The 26503-nt window shown below is 42.8% G+C and overlaps 1 protein-coding gene across 8 annotated transcripts in view; it reads right to left on the bottom strand.

The window, feature by feature from the left end:
* LOC133510363 (receptor-type tyrosine-protein phosphatase F-like) overlaps window positions 1-26503 on the bottom strand; it is a 419886-nt gene that overhangs the window by 180431 nt on the left and 212952 nt on the right. The window contains exon 1 of one of the 8 annotated variants that reach the window (XM_061838178.1): window positions 8998-9071. The exons of the other annotated variants lie outside the window; for them this stretch is intronic. The gene's annotated coding sequence lies outside the window, so the exon portion shown is untranslated. Of the gene's footprint in view, window positions 1-8997; window positions 9072-26503 lie in introns of those variants that run through there. 8 annotated transcript variants of the gene reach the window in all.

Below are 26503 nucleotides of genomic sequence, written 5' to 3' on the forward strand. Positions count from 1 at the left end.
GGAGGCTAGTGACACCCTTTCAGTAGTACATAAATCTCTGCAACCCACTTGAAAAATGGTTTGAAACTAGCGCAGTGCAAACTCAATTTCCAAGCAGCATTTAAACAGCCTCTCCCGCTCTCTTCTAATGGAGACAAAGCAATAAATGCTTTTGCTTTTCTTATAGCATAATAATTCAGACAGTTCAAACTGTTACTGTTGTACACGTCTTTAATTTCCTAAAAAGATTAACTATTGTTGGTGCACTCGCGTAGAAAGAAGATTTTGAGAAAATCTGTGCAAAAATCCTGAGCTGTTTGGAAAACTGGGAGGCACATTCAGTTTTGCTGGACCACAACAATCCAACAAATGTGACCTCGAGTCACTTTATTAACAAGTAAACCTGACAACACTGAAGGACCCCCGCGATCATTCCTAAAATGCTAAATGAAAACTGTTGCCTCGGGTGAGGCCCTTTTACGACTGACCCCACCCCCACGTTTGAATAGGGCTGCAGAGACCACCACCGACATTACCACCAACCCCCTCAACCAAGATTGAATTTATTACATTGTGACAAGCACCCATTCCCCCCCCCCCCCCCCCCCGCGCTCATTCCACAACACTGAAAAAGGGGTGACAACCTTTTCAATGCGAAGGCAGCCCGGCAGCCTCCGTAGCGCGATTCAAGCCGGTGGGGAAACAATGCCTGAAAGATCGCCGAGGCTGATGAACACCTGGATCGAGGCAGACAGCTCTGCTTGGCGGTGGAGGAATAGAGTCATCGCCTGATGGGAAGAGAGTGCGCTGGAGGCGGCAGGACGGGGGTGAATCTTTATCAATATCCCTGTCTGCAGAAGCCTAACAAGTCCAGTCTGCCAAAACATGCTCTCGCAGTTCAGGAAATAAAGCCTCCTGGAGAGTCGGGCCGGGGGTGATGCAATGACGTGGCTGACAGAAGGAAAAACCTTTATATCGTTCAAAAAAAAAAAAAAAAAAAAAGGCTTCATTCATCATCTCCATGCTAGAACAATAAAATTGAAATTCTTCCAATTAACACGATCCAAAAGCACTTTTATTTTGCATCTCTCTCTCTACAATTGTGGCTGTGTGCCAGGGAGGAAAAATGCTGACCTGTGTAATTAACGGTGAGTTGTGAAAGTTAGTGTGCTGCTGCTGGCTTTTCTGATGGGCCTCGAACGTGAGCGCTATGTCATCACGGCCAAAGACACAGCTGGGCAACACTTGTTATCCCCCCACCCCGCGCCAGAGTCCCTATTTACTGACACTCGGCTACGGCTCTTCCTAAATTGTTAGCTAATTTCCCTCTAGGATCCCGCGCAAGAAATGTGGAGCTCCTACAAAAATAAGGGTCAAAACATGATTCATGACAAAATCTATTTAGAGCAATATCAAGTGGTACAGCTCGGGATCCCTCCGAAAATGCTGGATGAACTGGTTGGGGAAAGGAAAGTCTGGGTATGCTGCTAAAGCTACTGCCCCTGCGAAGCCGACCCGGAAAAGCGGTAGGAGATGGATGGATGGAAGGATGGATGGACAATGGTGCCTCTACTTACGAAATTAATTCATTCCATAAGTCGTTTCGGAGCAGATTTTTCGTAAGTAGAAGCGCTTTTTACATGGCCTAATAGCCTAATCCGTCGAGGAAAAGCTAAATTTAGCCCAGGTTATTAGAAGTTACAGAGCATGTTTTTAGCTTGCTAAGTGGATATCAAAACTTCAAGTTGGCAAATGATAGTAGTCATGCTCCATTTTCTTTTTCAAAATGAAATCAGGAAAATCAATCAAGATTAGTGGGAGATGTTTGAAATGACTTCCAAAAATTACACAGAAGAAGAAAGAGTCACAATAGAAGAAGGAAGGCTAGCTGTTAGCTTGTCTGGTCAGTAAATTGCATTTGCAAATGCTTCTTTCCATTTTTATTGTGGTGAAAGAATTTGTGATACTCTTCCGCTTGTGTCTTCGGCGAGGCTCTAATTGGCTATCATTACTGGCCCCTATTACCAGGCAAATTGCAACGAGGGGAAAAAGTAGAAAGTATACTTCAGTGAGGACCAGAGTCGTGTTTTTACAAAACCCGCTGACAGATATGAAATCCCTTGAGAACTCTTAAATTGTGTGTGAGGCTGGGGCACGCGTTTTATTTCAGCCCTGGGAACGGTGTACATTGAGAATTCATTCCTAATTTTACATATCCATGAAAGAATTATGGATGAACTAAAAAAATCCATAATCCTGAAGATCAAGGCTATACTTTGAACCCCTCAATTCTTTCCCCTGCGTTGTCTGCGGATAACTGGGGCTCCTCCATCATGCAGAAATCTTTGTATCGCTACAGGATGTGTGAGAAAAGACAAAAGACAGGGGTCTTTGTGAGGATAAGCCAACGTTCACCGCGACCGAGCCTGTACAAATATGCACATTTACGTGTCATTGTTGGCTCTCTACAGACGTGGGCGTGCCTCATTTGCTTATATTGACTTGTGGGTTACAGGTTAAAGAGTGCAAGGGAAGGGAAACAAGATGAGAAGGGGAGGGCTGGGTGGTGGGGTGGTGGTGCTGGGGGGGGCAGGACGGAGGGGTGCACATCTTGCCCCGCTACTCAGTGAAAATCAAAAGCAACCATCACGCTAAATTACAGTCCGCTGCTGGCAACCGACGGGGCGCGCACCCTCCGAGGGAAACGGCGGAGAGCATGCCGCCAAATGCGCGAGACAAATCATTTTTATCAGGCACCCCAGCGGGTATTGACAAACTGGGGATGCATTTAGATAGCCCAATTAAAACGAGGAAATGAAGCACCGCCGAGGCGCCGTGCCCCCCTCTCTTGCCCTCTGGCCCCCCTCTGCTCCTCACGGAGACGGCTTTGCTCTCAGCCGACGCACGTGTTCAAGGCGGGCCGTACTTTTCGAGGTGAACTACGTATTAGAGATGGTGACAAAAGCGGCGGAACATCATTTTGCACCGCACACCTCTTGTTTGCACAGCTGTATTGCAGAGATAATGGCTGCTCCCGCTCTAAGGGTACTCCCAACGGCGGTGAGGCATATAGCCAGTGTACAAGACAAAAGCTCCGGGGCAACACGACACAATTTCAAAGGCTAAGTTAGCGATCGATGATGTGGATGTTGGTTCCCATTTATCCAAACACATCTTAGCAAGTGACCTTCAATGTCATCCCCCTCCTGCCCCCAAAGCCAAGCGGGGGGTTCATCAGCCTTCTTTTTCGCTTGTCATTTCACTCGGTCGTGTTTTCACTCTGGTTCACTGAACAGAACCTCAGCGCCGATACGCAACACTCACGAGCGGAGGTGTAACGTGAAGTCCAAAAAAATCATGGTTCAAAAATCACAGTTTGGTATGTATCTTGGATTGAAGGTCACGGTCAAATTCACATTTGGCACAGCAAGGGAACAAAATGCTTAGCCGATTAGCCGAAGTAAAACAGAATATACGTGCGTGAATGAGAGAGGTGGAGGGGGAAGAGTGAGGCTAGAGGGAGAAGAGATAGCGAGGGTGGACCACTTCAAATACTTGGGGTCAACAATACAGAGCAGTGAAGAGTGTGCTAAAGAAGTGAAGAAACTGGTCCAAGCGCGGTGGAACAGTTGGCGGAAGGTGACAGAAGAGTCTCCGCTAGGATGAAGGGCAAAGTCTATAAAAGAGTGGTGAGGCCGGCCATGATGTACGAATTAGAGACGGTGGCTCGGAACAAGCAACAGGGAGCAGAACTTGAGGTAGCAGAAATGAAGATGTTGAGGTTCTCGCTTGGAGTCAGCAGGTCGGATAGGATTAGAAACGAGTTTATTAGAGGGACAGCCAAAGGTGGATGTTTTGGAGAGAGCAGACCTCGATGGTTTGGACATGTCCAGAGGCGAGAGAGTGAGTACATAGGAAGAAGGGTGCTGAGGATGGAGCTGCTAGGCTGCTAGGCAAAAGGGTGAGAGGAAGACCAAAAAAAAAAAAAAGGTTGATGGATGTGGTGAGGGAGGATATGAGGACAGTGGGTGTTCGAGAGGAAGATCCACGAGATGGGCTTAGATGGAAAAAGATGACACGCTCTGGCGACCCCTAATCGGGACAAGCTGAAAGAAAAAGAAAAAGAAGAAGAAGAAGAAGGGAAGAAAATGCTAAGCATAAAAAGTTCTTGTCTTCTGCAGAAACGGATTCACAGGGGTTGGTTTAAAACAGTTTACAACTCTTAATTTGGTATGCAAATCAAGATGCTGCTGTAGTCTATCAATAACCTACACAAATGCATTTGTAAAGATATAATTACAATAAAAATATTTATCAAAAAAAAGTGAAAACATTTATGAAGTCTATAATCAAACATTTCAAATGAAAAACAGTATGACCTAAGCATGTATGCTTGTGCCACATGACAACATAATCATTACTCGTCATAACCACTACCCCCCCCCCAAAAAAAAAATTCATGCTTCTACTGCCAAAACCTGACATCTGGAATTAAACGAAAGAAATTGGCAGCAATCAATTCTCCAATAAATATAACATTCTAAAACTTCAACTAAGAAATTAATCATAAATAATCATTGTAGAATGTTCAATATTTTATTTTTCGGGAAAGCTCAACATTAAAAGTTTGCCTTCTGAATGGGAAATGAAGGATGTGGACAAGTGCAGTCACTGCAGTTGGAACAGTGAATTATTGGACTATAAAACACGAGCAGCATTCGTTATTGCTTTGGCTCCATCTGCAGACCCTGGGAGAGGATGTTTAAACGACACTGAAAGTTGTGCTTGCCCTGCGCACGATTGAAACCGTTTCAAAAAGTTTCACCTATTGCCAAAAGCAACTACCGCCAGGAATGACGTCCACAAGCCAAAGGCTACGCTCACGACCTCCACGTTGTTAGTTCACAGACTCAAACAGATTAAGACGCGCCTTTGCTCTTTATCTATAATAGCTCACTAGTTAACAAATCAATGTTGATGAAGGACATCATTATGGCCTGGGATTAAGGCTTTTTGTGCTTTATGGCTAGATAAGACTACAGGATTTTATCCCCGTTAATTGTCCCTGTCAGTTATCGCGGCCGATTTCCTAGACATAAAGCGGGGTCGAACAGTTGGCGGAAGGTGTCTGGTGTTCTATGCGACAGAAGAGTCTCTGCTAGGATGAAGGGCAAAGTCTATAAAACAGTGGTGAGGCCTGGCCGTGATGTGCGGATTAGAGACGGTGGCACTGAAGAAACGACAGGAAGCGGAATTGGAGGTAGCAGAAATGAGGACGCTGAGGTTCTCGTTCGGAGTGAACAGGTCGGATGGGATTAGAAATGAGCTCATGAGAGGGACAGCCAAAGTTGGATGTTTTGGAGAGAGCAGACTTCGATGGTTTGGACATGTTCAGAGGCGAGAGAGTGAGTACATTGGAAGAAGGGTGCTGAGGATGGAGCTGCCAGGCAAAAGAGCGAGAGGAAGACCAAAGAAAAGGTTGATGGATGTTGTGAAGGAGGACGTGAGGATAGTGGGTGTTCGAGAGGAAGATGGACGAGATAGGGTTAGATCAGTGGTTCCCAAAGTGGGGTCCACGGACCCCCAGGGGGTGAAAAACGTCTTTCCAGGGGGTCCCGCGACATGAGGTCTGAGAAAGAGTAATAATAAAATATTTTTCCGAAGAAACTCCTTTTGGTTTCAATCTTGACACGATTCACGACGACGACAGAATGGAAGAACTCATCGAACTCCGTCATTCAGAAGCCATCCGTCAACAATTTGAGAACAAGTCAAACAGCACCTTCTGGTGCGAGGGGTGGAACTGTTCCCAAAACTTGCCAAATCAGCCGCGGAATACTATGTTCCCTTCGTTAGTACGTACAAGTGTGAGGCGGGCTTTTCAACTCTATTAGATGTGAAGACGAAAAAACAAAATCGTCTGGAAGCTAATCACGATGTGAGAATTGCCTTTTTCCAGTGTCGAACCACGTTTTGATTCATTGTGAAAAAATAAAAAGCAAGAGCACGTGAGCCACTAAAATTGAATATTTCCAGGACTACATTATTGCCGATAGTTGAGGTTGGGGGTCCGGGTGCTTTTTGAACGACTCACTGAGGGTCCGGGCCCAGGTTGACTTCGGGAACCACTGGCTTGGATGCAAAAAGATGACACGCTGTGGCGACCCCTAACTTGCAAACTTCTTGGAGTGTGAGATACTCCTCGACCAACGATTTGGCGCTACGATGGACTTCCGGACGGCAAAATGAGAAGTCTATGATGTCTGATTTTTTGGGGGGATATCTTCCATGTAGTGTCAAAGACAACTCTCAGACAGCACACCTCAACATTGATTATGTGTGTTTCTTTACAACAGATCTCCCTCAAAATGAGAATTCTGTCACTTGAACAATGTTGTGTAGTGAAATTCAAAGCAGGGAAACAAAATCTCTGGTCTTCTACATTACCTCTGAAGCGCCTGTGTTGATAAATTAAGCTTTTATCAGCACCAGGAAAACAAAAGCAGCAAGTAACACACTCTGATTAAGGATAAACCCGGGTCACCGTCTCAGATGGCATCTCGACCGCGCACGGGAAAAGAAACGAGGAAGGGCTTTTAGCGGGAGGTTCGAGCCCCAGGGAGCAGCGCCGCCTCAGTCAAAAATTCGACACTCTCAGTCTCTGACAAGCCTGCCTTCCGGATACTTCCCCTTCAATAGTTTTCTGCCTCGTGCTGACGATAAGAGGCCGGCACTCAAGAAGACAAGTTGCCTGACTGGCTACAGTGAACAGTGTCAACTCCTGCTTTAACACTCGCCAGCTTCACGACTTTTCCCTGTCACTTAAGTATTCCGCTGCAACCGAAGCGAAGAAACCCGCCGCGCCGTGGCTTGCATCTCCCAAAAAGGCCCCCGCCAGGGTCATTTTTCGACGCGGGCTGTCTCCTGATGATGCCCTGTGTTTTTCCAATAATGTTTCATTAGCATTCGAGAAAAGTTACAGCCGCGAATTAACTTAAGCATCGGAGACCCGTTAGCAAGCCTTGCATCACAACACATCTCGGGCTTAAAACTTATTCCCTGAACTGATGAACTTCCACGTTCACTTCAAAACAAAATTTCCCAAAGGAAATAATGTAAATTCTTCCAGGACATCATAAACCCTTTATTACCCGCACAAGGTAATGTTTTAAGCCCCATTTTAACACCCTTAATGGTTATACAACAGTACACAGAATTTGAGCAAATGTACAACGCCACTAAATGAATGTAAAATAAAGTAAAACTACTTTGACAACACTTTAAAGAGAGGGAACGTGAGATACTGTTAACCTGTGGCTGCAATATCTGGTATGGTAAAGATAACTAGCAAAATAATTTTGGCAGTATGTCAAATTTGTTAAATGCAAGAAAATAACTGAGCATGGTGCAAACTTCTCATAAGATTTAAACCGCATCTCTTGCGTTCTTCATATGACCAAATGTGATTGCTGTAATAAATAATAATAATAATAATTCACAATTGAAGACGTTATAATTGCACTTGTCTGCATCATTTATTTCATAAAAACTAGAGTGTCAAACTTTTCTGAAAAGATTTAACCCCACATATATTTTTTATTCTATACATTATTGTGTTTGTTTGAGAATGTCATTACTGATAGCAGTTTGAAATATGTTTCTTTGAAATGTCATTAAGTCTGTCGATGCATTAGATCGTCGGGTTGGCCGCGGGAAATAATGTACGTTCACTTAATTGGTCTGAATATTTTCATTTAGGATCTGTATGTTTTTCCTGCGAGTATATCAACTTTTTATTCAACAAAAATTAAATGTCACGCCGAGCGGTTTGTCACTATATTGAGAGAAAATTGTTATTAATTCAAAGTACAGTATTTCTTGTAACATTTGTTTGGTGCCATGCGGCGAGAGAAAAAAAAAAACACAAAAAAAGTTGTATATTATATGGCACAGTGGGACAGCTGGAAAGCGTTGGCCTCACAGTTCTGAGGTCCCAGGTTTGATCCCGGCCCTCCCTGTGTGGAGTTTGCATGTTCTCCCCGTGCCTGCGTGGGTTTCCTCCCACATCCCAAAAAACATGCAACATTAATTGGACACTGAAAATTGCCAAGGTGTGATTGTAAGTGCGGCTGTTTGTCTCTATGTGCCCTGCAATTGGCTGGCGACCAGTTCCGGGTGTACCCCGCCTCCTGCCCGTTGACAGCTGGGATAGGCTCCAGCACTCCTGCGACCCTCGTGAGGAGAAGCGGTGAAGAAAATGGATTCATGGATTATACACACACACACACACACACAGTATATATATACTGTATGTACTGTATATCAAGCTGAACTCTGCTTGGACACGTGAACTTGACATGCAAATATTGAGCCTTTTCCATCCTTTTCAAGTGTGAACTAATGAACTCCTAGAAAAGAAAAAAAGAAGTAAATATGCATTCCTAATACCCGACTAATCCTGACACAGTGGTGGACATTCAACGTGAGAGATGAAAAGCCCGCCAAGTGAAGGGAGTAATCCATCACTCATGCCATTTTACTTCAACGTGGGGGGGGGGGGGGCTTTCTTGGATGGCGGCTCGACTGACTACAAGTAAATACCCCAGTGTGGCAAAAAGAAAATGGTGGCCATGGAAAAATAAAGGAAGTTCTGGGACAAGCACAAACTAAAAGTGAACTCTACTCAGAAGCGAGGGGGCTACAAAAGGTGGGAAGTGATAATGACGTGCGTCCATAATGTTTTCTAAATATACAGAAGACAGCCGCAGAAGAACTCCCGACCGCTCGTCTCTCCATTAACCATGCACAGCAGGGGGATGACAAATGCACTTCAAGCCCGGCCTAAAATAATTACTGGGATAAAAAATTCAACACAAAGCTTCTTAATATAGCATTGCTGCCTCATACGTTCATGGAGAAAAGACGAGCGATTTCACGTGCGTACTAATGGACGAAGAAAGGAGACTTCCCAGCCTCCCCGTTTGACATAACGTAAGCGCGGCGTGGTCTAATACTTACCACGAAACATTAAATCCACACTGTAAGCGTCTGGTCTTTAGAAAAGAGGGATCCATTGGGAGCGTGGGGGGTGGCTGAAGGAACAAGGTAAGACAGATTTCAGCCGAAGACTGCCAGGAGGAACATTCAAAGCTCACCGCGGCTCACCACGGGCAAATCTTACCGTATATCTTGGAGTATAGATCTTTTTGAGACGTGAACAAAAAGTGGGTGGGTGTGGGGGGGTTCCAGGGGTGGCGAATGTAGAGTGACAAACAAATTACCTCACCGCCAAGCCCCGCATTTCCTCTTTTCATTACATATTGCGCGGTTCAATTAATGTCTTACCCAGAGGTGCGACAATTAATCATTTGCCAACAAATCAATTAAAGGTAATCAACGGTTGAACCACTGAAATAAATGATTATTTGTAGAATATTGTAATTCATTGACATGCAAGTGTAATTTGTTGCAGACTGCCTCATTTCTTGGCTTTTGGCTGCATATCTCCATGATATTCATTTTACTTGAATTTTCAACTGCACTCCCACTTGACAAACTGTAACATCCTGCAGTGTTATTCCAATTGTGTGTGGATGCAGCGTGTCTGGAGCCAACCGAATAAATTCCAGTGTTTTTGTTTGTACAGCAGGAGTATCCAGTAAAGCATATATAGTATATGGAGAATTTACTGCTGGTGGTTTGCAGTTACCGTTTTTTTCCGGACTATAAGGCGCACCTAAAAGCCTTTAATTTTCTCAGCTAGTGGTTAGTTTGCCTCATCCGAATCTCGGCTCAGGCCTCCTGTGTGGACCTTGCGTGTTCTACCTGTTTGCGTGGGTTCAGTCCGGGTAATCCTCCTCCTCCTTGCTAAAAACATGCGTAGTTGGTTGATTGAAGATTTAAAAGGAATTTTCATGGTCTATACCTTTCCTGTGATTGACTGGTACCCACTCCAGGGTATACCCGACTTCTGGCCAACGTCAGAAAGTATAAACTTCAACTCACCTGTGACCCTAATGAATAGCTGAATAGAATGATAAGCAATACAGAAAATGGATGATTTTTTTTGTGATTACCATATTTTCCGCACTATAAGGCGCACCGAAAAACGATGCGCCTTATAATCTGGTGCGCCTTATATATGGATCAATATTGAGCCTTTAGTGCAGCTCCATCTAATGGATGCATAACGTAACCCCAGCCTCTACTGTAGCGTCTTTTCTATGCGCCTTATATGTGGAAAAAGTTTTAAAATGGGCCATTCATTGGAGGTGCGCCTTATAATGCGGTGCGCCTTAAAGTGCAGAAAATACGGTATTTATCTTTGATTTTAAATGTCACTAAACCTGTCCTTGTTTTTGCAACTGATAATCACTTTTATTGTTTGCACTTTGCGCCATTAGTGAATCCAACCGTGACTTCACAACCAAGGTACTGTACGTACTCAACCATGATTTTTGGCATACCTCTCGACCTCTTGCTCGTGCAAACTCGAGCCTTCCTTCACTTCTGCAGCTGAGTTAATAGATGAGGCGCGCACGAAGAAACCAAATCTAAATTTACCACTAATTCAGAGTTTTTGTCTCAGTTTTTTATCCCCAGGATTTAGACCTACATTCCAAAGATTTACAAGCCAAAGGGGAATTGGCAAACAGTTGCACCAACTACACGAAGGGCACGAGATAAATAGTAGGTACTTTTCGTCTCATTTGTCTGACAGCGTTGATTTATGATATTAACGGCTACATCTAGGCCATGTTTATCGCTGGGGTCTGAGCAAAACTGTGCTCTTATCGTCTTATAAATGGTGCATTGTGTACACGATGACAATAAAAAAGGACTACATAAAAACATTATTTGAAGCAGGTTTGCCTTGTCAAATTGCAGCCCATTGAATAATTCCACCAGCGCAGCAGCGCATATGCAGATACATATTGAAATTCCGCCGCCACACGGCCGATTTAAACTATGAAAACAAGTCCGCCGCTGATTTTAAACGCACCACGTGCCCCTTTGAGTTACTATGCAAATTAGTCTACATGTCGCACACTCCCCGCCTTAATTGGCAATTTAAATGAGGTACGCAAAAAAAAAAAAAAAGGGACTAAATAATACAAGTAGAATGAGAAGGACTCTGGGGGCAAAATATGACAAAAATACTCAGCAGAAGTTGGCCCAAATTGTGGTTATTAAAAGTGACTAAGTTGTCATATTAATTTAATCCTTAAGTAAACTCATTTCCAGGCTGTGCGTCAGCCGCTTGCCAGCGCACATTACCAACTATTATCATACATGTATGAGAATGACCAGTCGGCTTTGTACATGTGCAAAGAAGTAAACAATAAATATATATATATATATATATATATATATATATAAATGTTAAATCAAAATTCAAATAAAATCAAATCAAAGAAATAACCATACAAGTATGTCTGACAATTTATGAAATGGAGAGGAAAGAGGAAGCAGTTTCTCTGGTTATATCAGCGCAGTAAATAGCCACTACATATGATTAATGTTAGCATTATCATGTTATTTCCTCTCTTGTGATTTCCTGTTCTTTTTCCTAACCTATGGTGGCATTGTACAAAAAAAATAATAATAATCAATGCTTACCTTGGGCATTTATCGTCCTTGGTGATGGTGCTTTAATTTGCAAGCAATAGTCACCGCTAGCATTACATCAGCCTTCCACTTGTACTAAAAATAAACAGCGTGGACAAGAAAAACAGCAAAACACACATTGACCTTTTAGGCGTAAAAAAGGACCGATAATGTGACAAAATGTGAGGGGACAGTTGAAGAAAAACAAAACAAACAAAAAAAAAAAAAGAAAAAGCGAGACCGTTAAATGGGTAGTTAAAGACCTGGTACTGAAACCTAACCACTGAAACAATGCTGTACAAATACCAAGTGGGGATTAGATAAGGACGGAATGTCGGACCACCTGCACACCCTGCGGAGGCAGCGCTTTACCGGCAACCGCCATTTGTTACACTCTGGATTCCCATTACTTGAGAACTAAACAGTCGCCTGGGAAATCCATCTGCCGGTGTCAGGTTGATCAAGCAAAGATGGAAAAGGAGGCGAATGAGCTTGCAAATTTCGCCGCAACTTCATTTGGAGGTGTGCAGAAGTCAGTCTGCCAAAGCTCACCGACTGGGATACAAAATAAAAGAAGCAATCATGTTTCATTTTCTGTGAAATATTGGGTCATGATATGATTCTGGGAAAAGATTGGGACGGGGCTCGGAGGGGGCGTCGCAAGCATACAAATCACACAAAGCTGTCTTCGCATATTTAGGTGTGGAATCGCACAACAAAGAAAATGATTTCAAATGCTCGATATGTCAGAAAATGTCTTCCTTTCGGCTTGTCCCGTTAGGGGTCGCCACAGTGTGTCATCTTTTTCCATCCAAGCCCATCTCGTGCATCTTCTTCTCTAACACTCACTGTCCTCATATCATCCCTCACAACATCCATCCACCTCTTTGGTCTTCCTCTCTCTCGCTCTTTTGCCTTGCAGCTCCATCCTCAACACCCCTTCTACCAAGTATACTCACTCTCTCGCCTCTGAACATGTCGAAACCATCGAAGTCTGCTCTCTCTAACCTTGTCTCCAAAACATCCAACTTGGGCTGTCCCTCTAATGAGGTCATTTCTAATCCTATCCAACCTGCTGACTCCAAGCGAGAACCTCAGCCTCTTCATTTCTGCTACCTCCAGTTCGGCTTCCTGTTGTCTCTCCAGTGCCACCGTCTCCAATCCGTACATCATGACCGACCTCACCACTGTTTTATAAACTTTGCCATTCATCCTAGCAGATACTCTTCTGTCACATAGAATATATGTCAGAAAATGTGTTTTAAGTATACCAGTAAAATTGGGACAAAACAGCTTTGCACATTTTATACCTAGCGACCACTATTTTCTTATTGGGACTACACAGAAACAATATCATGTCAAAGGCATGAACAGAACTGAAGTGCTTGCTGGATGCCCAGATTAGCATTAGCTTGCGATAAATGCCAAATACTGCAAATCCACTACAGGGGGTCCTCGGTTTACAATGGAGTTGTGTTCCTAGAGCGCCGAGGTAATCTGAACTGGTACAGAAATCACAATGTGTCATAGCCTAATGAACCTACACTAATGCAGTAGTAAAGCCCTAATAGTAAATATTTGTTGGGAAAAACAATTCTATGCCATAAATATTAAAGACTCAAATGGAAAACAACAGCTGCAGCAGCAATGTAACGTGGCAACGTCTAACTTCGCCGCTATGCACACTAGTTCATAACCACGGATTGTATGTGTGGGCCATCGTAAACTTTAGACCCGCCTTTATATAACGTTGCAGCAGTCGTCAGCGTAGCGTCCTCAGACTCACAGGAGTGTTTTTTTCAGGATTCACTGTCACCAAACACCACGATAACAAAGTCAGACCAGCACAGTCTGCAGGAGTGAGGTACAGGGTCATCACAGGCCCGTTCAGATGGGACAGGACAACGCCCACAACAGTGTGACTTGAATGGGGATGTTAGACAGGTTGAAGTGATCACTCAGATCCGAAGACTCCCAAATGAATTTTAAAACAGGTTTTGATTTGTGGAAAAAAATAAGACCAAATGCTTGCCTTTCTATTGATCAGGGTGGACAACTTTGATTTTGCACTGCTGTCGATGACTATCATAAAGGACATCCGAGGAGACAAAAACGGGACCAGTCCAATTCCACTTCTTGCTATAAATGTGCGCACCACCTGGGAAGTGTGGGCCATTTCCAGGAATTCCCCAAAACTTAGGCAAAAGATCTGTTTGTCTGTCTTTTTTTTTTTTGTCCCCAATATTTTCCCTTGCGCTCAAAGACTTGAGAAACATCCTTGAGGCCCTTCTACATGCTTGCCTGCATCAATAATACGGACTGACGTGCACAAGATACTTTCAAGGAGATGCCGTCGCTTCGCGTCGACCAGTGCGCTCGCCGCGAAACAAACAGATGAGAACTGACAATCCTCGGGATAGTCTGGGATCCATCTTTGTCGGGTCAGTCGGGTCCCTCTGGATTTGGAGGGCTTTTTCCTCGCAAAGGCGAACAGCCACAAACTGTTCGCTGAAAGCCAGACTAAAATAACCGAATTGTATGCCACTTTTTTTGCATCCATTTTTTCTCAAGTATAAATAAATAAGTGATCATAAGAGCACAAATTTCAAGCAAAGATGCGAGCGTAAATGACCAAAAAAGTTTGATGATCTTTTTCTACTTTATAGCCTCTAATTGGTTGAGACATTTTGCTGAGGTGGCTTAGCATCTTAGCCAAAGGGGGATTTGAAGGTGGTCCAGCGGATTAGGCTGGACGTCGCCTGCCGAGGGGCACGACCTAAAATATGATGAGTCAAGATGCTACATCCTCGTTTTCCCCACTACAAAAGGCACAATAAATGAGGCTGTACACGGTCAGGATTTTTTGTGGCTGATCACCAATCAGCGAGTTGAAGAAAAAACCAGAAGTAATCACGATCCAATCACAAGATGGAGCAATGTGTCTATTTAAATGACTTGTTCATTTACTGTACATATTTAATTGCTCAGAAATATTTACCATAAATAATGTATCCTCCTATTTATACCAGTGAGGCATAGTGACAGAACAAATGAATGGTTGGCTATTATATAGCTGGAAGTACATATAGTAATGAATATATCCACTTTTTGTGACATTTTCACCGTGAGCTTTTTCAAATGTAAAATATGTGCCTTGGCTCCATAAAAGTTAGACAAATCACTGCTGTAGTCAGAGCATGTATTCTAATCAATCGGGTTAAACCAACATTACAACATAACGGGTGCTAACTTACTGTAATTAAATGACTTTATTGTAATTAAACTACTTAACACACACTAAAACTTTACACCACGATTCGACAGAACGGCTGCGTGTTCATTTACAAGCATTATTGCTAGCACTATTTAAAAAAAAAAAAAAAAAAAAATCCCTTAAAATGTCATTCTGTTAAGCTGTCGTGCCAGGCAAGATGTCAGCAAATATCGCGAGACTACTGCAAATTTCCTGACACTTTAGCTTGATGGATTAACTTCACAAGCACAGCCTGGGCAGTAAAATAAAAACATCTCTATTGTGGCTGCCCAATACAATAAAGACCTCAACAATAAGTTGACAAATATTAAGGAAACCTTCTGTTTTTGATATAACTAGGCTATCGTGGGTATCTTCAAATAGCCACATTGTTAGTTGTTTGGTATTTGCATCTCTGTTCAAGTTGACAATGACAATAATAAGGCGACAAGCTGTTAGTGAAATAACCAGAATCGCACATCAGACCCTCACTGTCTGACTAATGAGTGGTTATCTCTTCAGCAAATCAGCCGCACTGTTGGCTGCTGTCGATACAAAATGGCTACAGTAAGTTGAAAATAATAGGGCAACCACCAATTTTGACATCACCTTCTGACCAGAGCCTCAACTGCAACACCGGTTATTAAAAATGACTGTGGCAATTTTGCTAATAGACGAATGACATACCGTTGCAAAGTCAATAATAATTTGACAATATTAAATCCATGACAGTAACGCAAACTCACAACCTGAAACAAAAAAATCTCGATGAACTTTACCTTCTGTAGAGCTCGTGCACGTGACGTCACCATTTTCACGGCGCCATTTTGACGGTCAAACAGAGCTGCTCGACATTGTGGGAGATTATTTACAATACCCGAGCCCTGTTGTGCTGTTGGTTGTCAGAACGGACGAGACAGATATTCAAAGGTCATTCTATGGAATACCAGCTGAAAAGACGAGAAAAGATCAATGGATTTCGGCAATTAAACGTGATGGATGGTGCCCAACTAAAGTTCACACATGCCTGTGGAGCGATCACTTCATTTCAGGTAGGAATTATTATTCTCAATCTCTAATTACCAAAAATCATTGATAATGCCAAGTTGGCTCATTTGAGAACAATGCATATTAAAAAAAAACTGTCGCAGAGGTTTACGGAGGTGTGGCTGCAATCGCTTCTGTGTACGTTCCGTGGAGACGACTCCTCATAATAACTGATCATACTTAATGAATGAGAGTTTCTGTAAAACCAGGGGTCATTTTTTTAAATATTGGCATTTGGATTGAATAATAGCCTAAAAGATCGATGGGTTCCGGCAAAGGTTAGCGTGTCGCCGAACGCATTTCCGCGTTCACAAGCCGCCAATCGTCGTCTTTTTTTCAATCATAGTTAATGAATAAGACTTTGCGTAAAACCAGGGGTCATTTATTTAAATATTGGTATTTTTATTGAAGACTAGCGGAAAACATCGATGGATTCCGGCATAGGTTAACGTGTCGCCGAACACACTTCCGCGTTCACAAGCTGTCAAAACAGTCACTATGTGGGATTTATTCCTGATGAGAACAGATCCAGCAACAAAGTATTCGTATGCCTCCAGACTTCAAAGTTTTCCGTGTAAATCTCGACCACTTACTCACCAGATCCATGTCTATATCCAGTTGTCCAAGACAAGCCGAAGCGAATTAACAGTCCAAATATCTTTTCGGCGAAAACATCGACTTCGGCATGAAATACGGGTCGTCTATGCCGAGTTTATCTAATTTTTCCACGTACCATTGTTTATTTTCACCTTGGAAATGTCTGACTGTATCGGACAAGACTCCGGGCGTCGTACTACAAGACTTATTTCCGTGTCATCACCAATCGACTTAGCATTGAGCAATGCTTAGCTTGACCGGCAATATGGCGAGGTAAACAAAAGTCACGTGATTTTATGACGTATGTGCACGAGCTCTATAAAAATCAATACAGGTTTTATGATGCCAATTGTTTGAAACTAGGAAAACACCCCGTCAAAGCTTCAATTTAATGTCAACAGGATTGAATTCTCACGTCTTCCCAGCCTCTATTTTTCCCCACATTCGCCGAGTACCTCAGAAGTAAAAGAGAGGAGTTGGATAGACATGTTCATTAGCCTATTGCTGAGACAAACACATCTGATGGATGAAACAGTGAAATATTACAAGATGCTTGAACCGCTGTCCTGCTCAGGGAGATCAAAGTGGGCCCTGAGGGTCTGGTGAGCAACGGGGGATTGGGATTGGTTGGAGCTGAGCTCCAAAGGAACAAGTGCTGGACCGAGAAGATTCAACATCAGACGCGTGCGCTGCATTCCCTTAGGCCTGTTCCTTCACAACTGTCAGCCTGCCGTGTACAAAATGAGCTGCATGGAAAAGAAGAGGTGGGGAGGGATTGGGAGGGAGGGGGGTGGCAACATTCTGTCAGAGCACCCTTCTCATCTAACAATAAGCATAAGCTTCATTTGGTAATGTGCCATTGAAGTGAAGTTGCCTGATCGGGGAGGAATCAATACAGGATTTAATAAAAGTCACCTCTCCAGGCAAATGATTATCCAACACAAAAAGATGTGACGCATCTCTGACCCCCAAAAAATACTCCAAAAAGCCCGATAGCCTTCAAACACTTCGCAACGAAACTGAAATAATAAATGACCTCGTTTCACATTGGAAAGTTGGAGAGTGTCTAGTTATGTTGAAGGTGATTTATTCATCAGAAAACTATAAATAACCTTCAAAATCAACGGGAAGGATTAAAGCAAATATAACAGGCTGTAAACTAATTGCACATCCCCCCCCCAAAAAAAACCCCCCCGACAACTTTCAAAGTGATGACAAAAAAGTAACTTCTTCCTAATGAGAGGGGCAGTTTTGGAGTAATCCATTCATCCATTTTCTTCACAGCTTATCCTCAAGCGGGTCGGGGGAGTGCTGGAGGCGGGGTACACCCTGAACTGGTTGCCAGCCAATCGCATGGCACATAGAAACAAACAGCCACACCCACAATCACACCGAGGGGCAATTTAGAGTGTCCAATTAATGTTGCATGTTTTTTGGGGGGTGTGGGTGGAAACCGAAGTGCCCGGAGGAAACCCACGCAGCCACGGGGGAGAACATGGCAACTCCACACCGGCGGGTCTGGGATTGAACCAGCGACCTCAGAACTGTGAGGCCAATGCTTTACCAGCTGATCCACCGTGCCGCCGGTTTTGGAGTAATATTACACTAAAATATTCTGTAAAATACATCACAAAATACACCCTCAAACAAAACGTCATTTGGGCAAATGCTGACCAGTCCTGTTGACCACATAAAATCTCGAGTACAGGTGTATGTTTGAAGTCCCATCGCTTCAAAACTAAAATGTCAGACTCAAAGTGCAGTTTCAGGCCTTGGTGGTTGAGACTCCTTTGTGGGTCAGATCATAATAGTCATTGCAAGCGAGTGCCACGCTGCGACGCGAAACCGGCTGAATTTTCACAGCAATAGAAAATGTGAAGTGTCTCGGATGAAGACCCGAGGAGGTTGAATTCCAGTAAAAAAAAAAAAAAAAAGTCAACTTGGCAAATATCCATTTAAAGTAAGAGTGCATGTGGCAATCACTCTGCTTCTCAGTGACAAACGCTATTATTTGGGCGCTGATGGATGGCGTATGTGTGTACAAGTGCACAAACAGCAACGGGACAACCGCGTTGTAAAACTCAGACTGAGGTTTTTGCTCTATGTGACATTTCAGCAAGTCAACGATAAAAAAAGTTTTCAATTTTTCCTCCTTGGCCACTAACCTGAAAGTTTGATGAATAAACTCAGTCCAGTCGGGTTTTTTTTTTTTTTTTATCTTATCTGTTAAAGGTCAGAGGATTTTCTAAATGAAGTGCTGGTCTGACATTCTTTAAGTCGAAGGTTTTCAAAGTGCCTTTATAGAAGTAAATACCACACTGGATTGGTGCTGACATTTACAACTGAAGTGAACTCGGGTTAAAAAATACAATACATACTTAAAATTTTTAAATGATATTCAACTACCTTAAAATCGAGTTAGGAATGTTAATGAACATCTGTTCAACAATCACAACTGTTCAGGAAAGAATTCATGCCTGCAATGAAACAATTGGACTGGTTACAACAAGAAGAACTGATACCTCGTAAGTCAAGATCAAGTGAAGAACTATGCCAAGAACACAGATCCTGATTGGTCAAGAAGACAAAATCTGATTGGCTATTAGCTGCCAAACATTTGATTGGTCATAAAGTAAAAAAAAATAAAAATAAAATCTGATTGGTCACAAGTCAACAACGCAGCATCTAATTGGTTATCATCCCAAGAAGATAGACCCTGATTGTGAGTAAAGGTCACGAGAGCAATTTAATTGGTCCACACAGTCAATCATGTCATTGTAAGCCAACTAGTTGCCTTCACTGCTCTCACGTGAAGCAAAATGGCAGAACAACCACAAAGGGCAATCAGCATTTGCTTTTCTCGCATATGAATCTCGGATGATAAACGTTTTGTACGATTCGCTCGCGTGTCAGCAGTTTCCCAAAGCTATGTCTGAGCAAAACTCGTAAGCTGGGGTGACAAAATGGCTGCTTCTCTGTGAGCTCCAAGGGCAAAAAAGGCCCCACAGGCTTTGATGGAGAAAAAAAAATTTGACTGTGAAATTGTTGAAAATGGCTCGGGCGGGGAAATGTGGAGTGTGTGTGTGTGTGTGTGTGTGCTGCTCTGATCATAATAACATGACCCTGCAAGAAAAAACAGTTGATTGAATGTTCTGTGAATGATGGCTGAATTGGATGCTGTAGGCCAGACACGATTCTTTAAATAGCTTCACTTAAACACGGTGGTGATAAAGCAGTGTTGGGTTGCATATACTCTATATGGCATTTATTACCGCTATTATATCGAACTCGGAGCACGGTGCATGGCAGCCATTAATCTTGCCGCCATCTCCGCTCACATGCAATGACGGACGCTTAAAGAGGCTGGGAATTTAGTGTCACCCACAATTCTAGTACACGTGCTTCAGAACTGGTAGCGATGGGGCAAAATTTAACCGACAACTTGACCTCCCAGTCTGCCGGCTTGGTCCGCATGGAAACTCTGCAAATCACAAATCGGGTCATCTGAGTTCCTTGGTTCACTTCCTGTTTTGCATGATAAATGTACCACCTCAAATTATTATTGTTAGTAGCAGGACATATGAACCCATGAGATACCGACGCAAGAAGTCTTGCATAACTGATTGCATTTCCGTTATCGATCAAGGAGAAAATGAACACTTACACGATTTAATGTATGAATATACTGAATGTTCAGAAATTTCAATGCGAGTGTTGCATAGAGCTGTGACAGTTACGACCATACTAATATGACCTCAAAATGCTATTTCATCAAAACAAACATTAAGAAATCAATTTTTATGGATTTCATAATTGTTGCAGCCGTAAATTATTCATGTACGGAATGTAAACATGGCATTATATAGAGACTGACTTGGCTTTACATGATCAGGATTTTTGGGGCCGATTACCGATCTGCGAATTTAAAAATGACAATAACTGATCACCAATCTGATCATAAAATGGAGCAATTTGTCTATTTAAATAACTTTTTTTTTTTTTTAAACTGTATATACTTGTGTACTGTATACTGAATAACTCCAAAAATACTCAAGGCAGGTAATGTACTCTACACAGTTAGGTCAAATCCACCACTGGAACATGGCAGAAATAACAGGCGCTAAATTACTGCAATTAAATTACTTGAAACACGCTTAAACTCTTGAGCATAAGTAAACATAGCACCAGTACGTTTGTATACAACCGATAGTGCTACCACTAGCTTGTAAGGCAAAATAACATTTTGTTAGCGGTTTGTGAGCCGTATCATATTAAAAGTACCTGAACAAACTGCAAACAATCCTTGAATGAATATCTTCTTGTAAGCACCAGTGAACACCACAACTACCCTTTTTTCCTCCGTATTTTGTTCAACACAATGCACACGCCATCTATTTGTTATTGTTGTCTCCGTGGAAACGAGAATATCCAGCCGCGGTTAATTTAACAAAGCCCACTGATCAAAACTGATGTCAAAAACACGCGACAAGGCTACAAATAAAGAAGCTTTTGTAATCAAAAATCCCAAAAAGTTGACAAAATTTCTTTTGCAGAGCCAATCAATGATGCCACTGAGAGGTTCGGCGAATTATGACATGAAATATGATCAATATAAAATTCTAATTACCAGCAGAAACCGATCAAGCCGATCAGTTTGGTGTGAAAACAAAAACTGTCCTCCTAAAAATGTTTATCCCCACCATTTTGTTTAAACAGTAAATGTACCACTCTGAACTCAAAACAGTTCAAACTAATCACTCAGTGTTACCTTTAAACATAAATGGCTTACAGATAATTTGATTTTGAAAAAAAGCAACTAAAGTGAGCACATGGAGTGAAAACTCTGAACAACTCAGGGTCCTTTCGACATCCAAAGCTTGTCTCTTGGTCAAAATAAATCACGACATACTTCCTGGAGAGAAATTTGTATTTAAACGGGACCTTGGTGCCAACTGCTGGCATCATAAAGGTTTACAGAAACAGCACAATTATCACAAATATGGCCATTTTTCAGAAAATAAAGAGAAGACGGTTTCTTCACAAAAAGATGTAAAGGTGGGGAAATAAATATACCATTTTACATGGTAAACGCATAAATTAAAAATACCTTTGATCACCACATCAGCGTCACCGCCAACAGTCACCATAGTAACACACGTGATTGATGTCTATGTTAAGAGCAATTGTTTCACATCATTAAACTCACGTAATAGCGCATGGCAGTCATTTCAATAACGTGACACGAAGCAATTACTAATCTGGGGGAAAAAAAAAAAAGAAGCAAGCAAACTAACACAAAACTCGAACAACACACACATGCGTACAAGTAAGAGGGGCGTCTGTATTATGACATACGACACCTGCCACGGAATACTTGAAAATCCTTGTTCTATTGAGAAAAAAATACAAAGGCAGCTTTGCGTAATCAGTATTTGTTTCACATGCTTCTCACATCGGCGTCAGCTGAATGTTCCATTCCGCTGGGATTACATTTGTTTGACAGCCAAGTCGCGCATACTTTTTCACAGGAATAACCATCCTGGGACACAAAGAAGCCACAAGATGGAGGTGTGTGTGTGGGGGGGGGGATAGAGGGAATTCCAAATTCAAATAAGAGGAGAGGAAGTGAAACAGGTGTGCCGTTGCGCTGAGCCTAACGGCGTCACGCGTCCACAACAGCTATTGTACACGTGTGGGGACGGCGGCAGGCAGGCAGACGGGCGCAGTCGCTCAATCATCGCCCGGGACGAAGGGCCATCCATCTAGTGCGGGTCGACTGGGATCCAATCACCGTTCCCCAACAGGACCGGAATGAAAGGACGGGCGACAGGCTGTGAAGAAGCCCGCGAGCTCGTTGCGCTGATGGATGCCACGAATCCGAGAGCGCTTCGCTCGGCGCTGCGTGTCGAGATGAGTAGCGCGAGAAACAAAACAAAACAAAAAATATCTTTAAATAGCGTGCCGTTGTTCACGCTTTTTTGTACCACGGCTGGATATTTGGCGACTTAGAAAAGGGGTAGAATTGATCGATAACTGAATGAATGTTTTGAAATGTGTTGACATTCAATCGCAAATCTTTTCTGGCAAAACTGCAACAGCAGAGACATTACATGCGAGAGCCTTTCGGACAGGGTTTGCATCCGCGTCCACGTTGCGGCTTCACCCAATTAGATGAAGGTAATGTTTCAACAAGCTCGATTACAAGGTGGCATGCGTGATCATATGTCGAAGGAGACACCTTTATCGCAACGGCAAAGCTAGCGGGAGTTAAAAGGCAAAATGTAGCAAAGAGCTAATAAACATTTTACCGGATTTTCCGCACTATAAGGCGCACCGCATTATCAGGCGCACCTTCAATGAATGGCCTATTTTAAAACTTTTTCCACATATAAGCCGCATAGAATAGACGCTACCGTAGAGCCCGAGGTTACGTTATGCATCCATTAGACGGAGCTCCACCAAAGGCTCAATATTGATCCGTACATAAGGCGCACCGGATTATAAGGCGCCCTCGGCTTTTGAGAAAATTCAAGGCTTTTAGGTGCGCCTTATAGTGCAGAAAATATGGTACTCAAAATAGACATCTGGTATTTGGCAGTTGAGTCATCACACACAAAAAAAATCCATCCGTCTTCTGTACCACTTGTCATTCTATTCAGCTATTCATTAGGGTCACAGGTGAGTTGGAGTTTATACTTTCTGACGCTGGACAGAAGTCGGGTATACCCTGGACTGGGTGCCGGTCAATCACAGGAAAGATATAGACCAAAAACAATTTTTTTCTAAATCTTCAATAAACTAACAATGCATGTTTTTTTGCAAGGAGGAGGAAGACTACCCGGAGTAAACCCACGCAAACAGGTAGAACATGCAAGGTCCACATAGGGGGCCTGAGCCGAGATTCGGATGAGGCAGACGGGCTAAACACTAGCTCCACCACATAATCCCATTTACAGTTAAAAATGATTTTATGAGAGAAAACACAGGGGTACTTTTTTTTGTATTTTAATTCATAAAGGTTTAGTGCCCCCCCTGCCCCCCCCCTTACATGTAGCATCTGTGTTTCCAAGTGGAATGAATAATAACCAGATTAATTTTCCCTTAAGTTACTTTTCCATTTTGTGCACTTCTTTTTTTTTTTTTTTAAGGATACAGTGAAGAAAGCCTTTCGGGGGAAACTCCCTCGGAAAATCCCTCCGCGGCCCTTTAACTGAATGAATAATTCAGCTAAAAACCGGGAGGGAAAAAAAATTATTTTCAACTACACCATAATATTAAAAACGGCCTTGTAGCCCAATTTGTATTCATGAGTAAATCCTGTAAAATCTCTCGGAAAATGTAATCAGCGGCAACATCAAAACTGACAGAGAATGGCTATTCATGAGGTTTGTTAGGCCCTGCATCCATTTTGCCAGAACATGATTTGGATAGGAAGCAGTGGCGGAGAGCGAAGGAGATTCTCTCTTTTTTTCCTACTGCTGGCACAAGTTACAATAGAACTATTTAGCATCTGTGTGGCGGGATGGCCGTCATATGTCTGCCAGATGCAGATTGACAAAGCGGGACGTGGTTTAAAAAGCTTTCATCAGGTTTCACCACGACGCAAATATCATGCATTATTTATCAGGAAATGTGCTTGATAGCAGAATGTCAAGTCTGAGTCAATTTCCCACTGATTAAGTGTAATAGTCACAATAAATGTCTGCAATGAATTCTTCAGTGTGCAAATGCAAATAAATGAAAAACATAACGCAATTTTTTTTCTATCCATAAAGCACTTCATTCATCCAAGATTGGGCTGTTCAAAGTAAACCGAAGAAGTTGGTGAAGCTCATCTGTTTTTGTCTCTGATACGCCAGTTTTGACAAACCGCCATATAGTCCGTCATTTTGCTTAAAGTTCATTTTTAAGAAAAGGGATGTGAGGGCAGCCGAAAGATGGAAAAAAAAATGAATCAATGAAAAGCCATTTGGAGCCAATGGACGGGGGTCACGTAATTTTTTTCCAATTTTTTAATGTATTCTTTAGGTCTGGGGTGCAGTCCTCCTTTCACCCAGCCACCACCATGACCTTGAACAGGATATGCCATACCCATATACGGATATATGGATGGAATCCTATTACATAAACTTGTATCTTGACCATACATCATTTCAGTATGGTGAGGTAAGGACTGCGTTTATGTCAGCTGACACTGAGTCACGACTGGTGGCGCTAATCCTCAATGTAAAGTACACAGCAGACACTTGAGGAAGCCGTTTACAGGCCAAAATGCCAGAAAAAGGAATAATCCTCATCCACGCTGTCAGTTTTATTGACATGTGTGGGAGGATCAAGTCCCCAGCACCGGCTCTTTCCCTGCTTCTCGCCGTGTTGCACACAAAAGCGGCGGCGGCAGCCTCCTGCATTGCACAGTCGAGCGGCTGCTGCTGCTGCTTGTTGTTAATGCGAAGAGGCGCGTGCTCGCATTGTAGCAGTGCGCCAGAACGGGGGAGAAGCACCTCAAAACAGAACCCTACCGAGCTCTGAGGTGCTGTCTCCGCGCCCGATACGTCGGTCACTCGATAACGCCGCGATTCGTGAAGCAACGGTTTCATTTCACGGCTTTCGATGTGCATAATGTCGTTGGTTGTGATGCACTGATTTGACAATTAATCACGTCTTGAAAAGAATACGTGGCTGCAACAAGCACAGGCACTGTCAATCCAGCCCCAACTAGTTTGCTGTCTGAATGAAGAACACTAACATGACATCAGCTATGGGAAACAATAACTGACTGATTTTTTTTTCATTATTATTTTTTCTCAAATGTGTGAAAATGTTGATTCATCCTGACACGAAGTCCTTGAGGCAAAATTGAAGCTAAGAACAACATCGGCTGTGGGAAGTAATAATCCATTAGCGGTTAAGATTATGTCAATTGTCTGGAATCAATAGTTGATTCGTGTCTGGAAGGAAAACCGGGCTGCAACCGCAGACGCGCTGCTGATTGATGGTCAACCTGTTCGCTGTCTACTGAAGGACAACATGTCAGCGATAGGAAGTAATAGTCAATTGTTGAGAATTATGTGGAACTCACAGTTAGCGGACATTTCCGGTGGCGATCTGAAGCTCCGCTCCCTTGGCCATGTTCCACAAGCTTCCAAAATGGCGATTGAACACAACATGTTTGAAGTCGATTCTCTATCGTGTATTCCAGATAATGTTGGGGTATGTTTTTTGCCAAATGTGTCACACTTACCCGAGAGAGTTCTACAGAGAGGTCTCAACTATTTCACGCAAGGAGATGTACACGGAATTAAGATTTTGGACAGAGCGGGACGCAATGTCAAAGTTTCAGCGAAATGTTGGCGATCGATGCAAAAAAAGTTTGACGCCTCACAGACTTCATATTGAAATCCAACAGGATAAAATAGTGGAATCGTACTGCGCATGTAATGCAGGGTGAGTACTTTTTACTTGGAAAGATCACGAGTAATATCATTGTAGTCTTTAGAAGTGAGTGGCTGTATTCCTTTGACTTGGCTCATAATGGAACCCTGTGCTCTGTCTTAAAAGCCCGATGCGATACAAATGGGCAAATAGACATTTCTCTTGCGTGACATCGCGCGCATTTACGCATCCCTAACCCGACTCTTTGGCATAAAACATTACACACTTCATTCGGCAGGTCAGTGATATACTAAGAAAGTGTAAGTTGTATAAAGCACTGATAATAATTAAATCAAACTCCGTTACCTTCGAACATACAGCCTTGTGTTTGTTGATATTGTCCCCATTTAGTTGCACGTGCGCTCTTCCGCGAGTCTTAATCCATCGTAGACACTTCGTCAACTGTGTTTATGGCTTTGGAAAATGAATCAACCGGGCCCCAGGATATCTTTCATCAGAATTGTACATTCCCCAAGCGCATCTGAGGACCATTTTGTTCATAACATTAACTGATAACCAGCATTGCTTGAGGGAAATGACTACAATAGGGACGCGACAAGCCAGGGGTTAAGACAACGCAGCTATCTG

This window comes from Syngnathoides biaculeatus, chromosome 13, assembly GCF_019802595.1.
Source record: "Syngnathoides biaculeatus isolate LvHL_M chromosome 13, ASM1980259v1, whole genome shotgun sequence".
In the NCBI taxonomy this organism is placed as follows: Eukaryota; Metazoa; Chordata; class Actinopteri; order Syngnathiformes; family Syngnathidae; genus Syngnathoides; species Syngnathoides biaculeatus.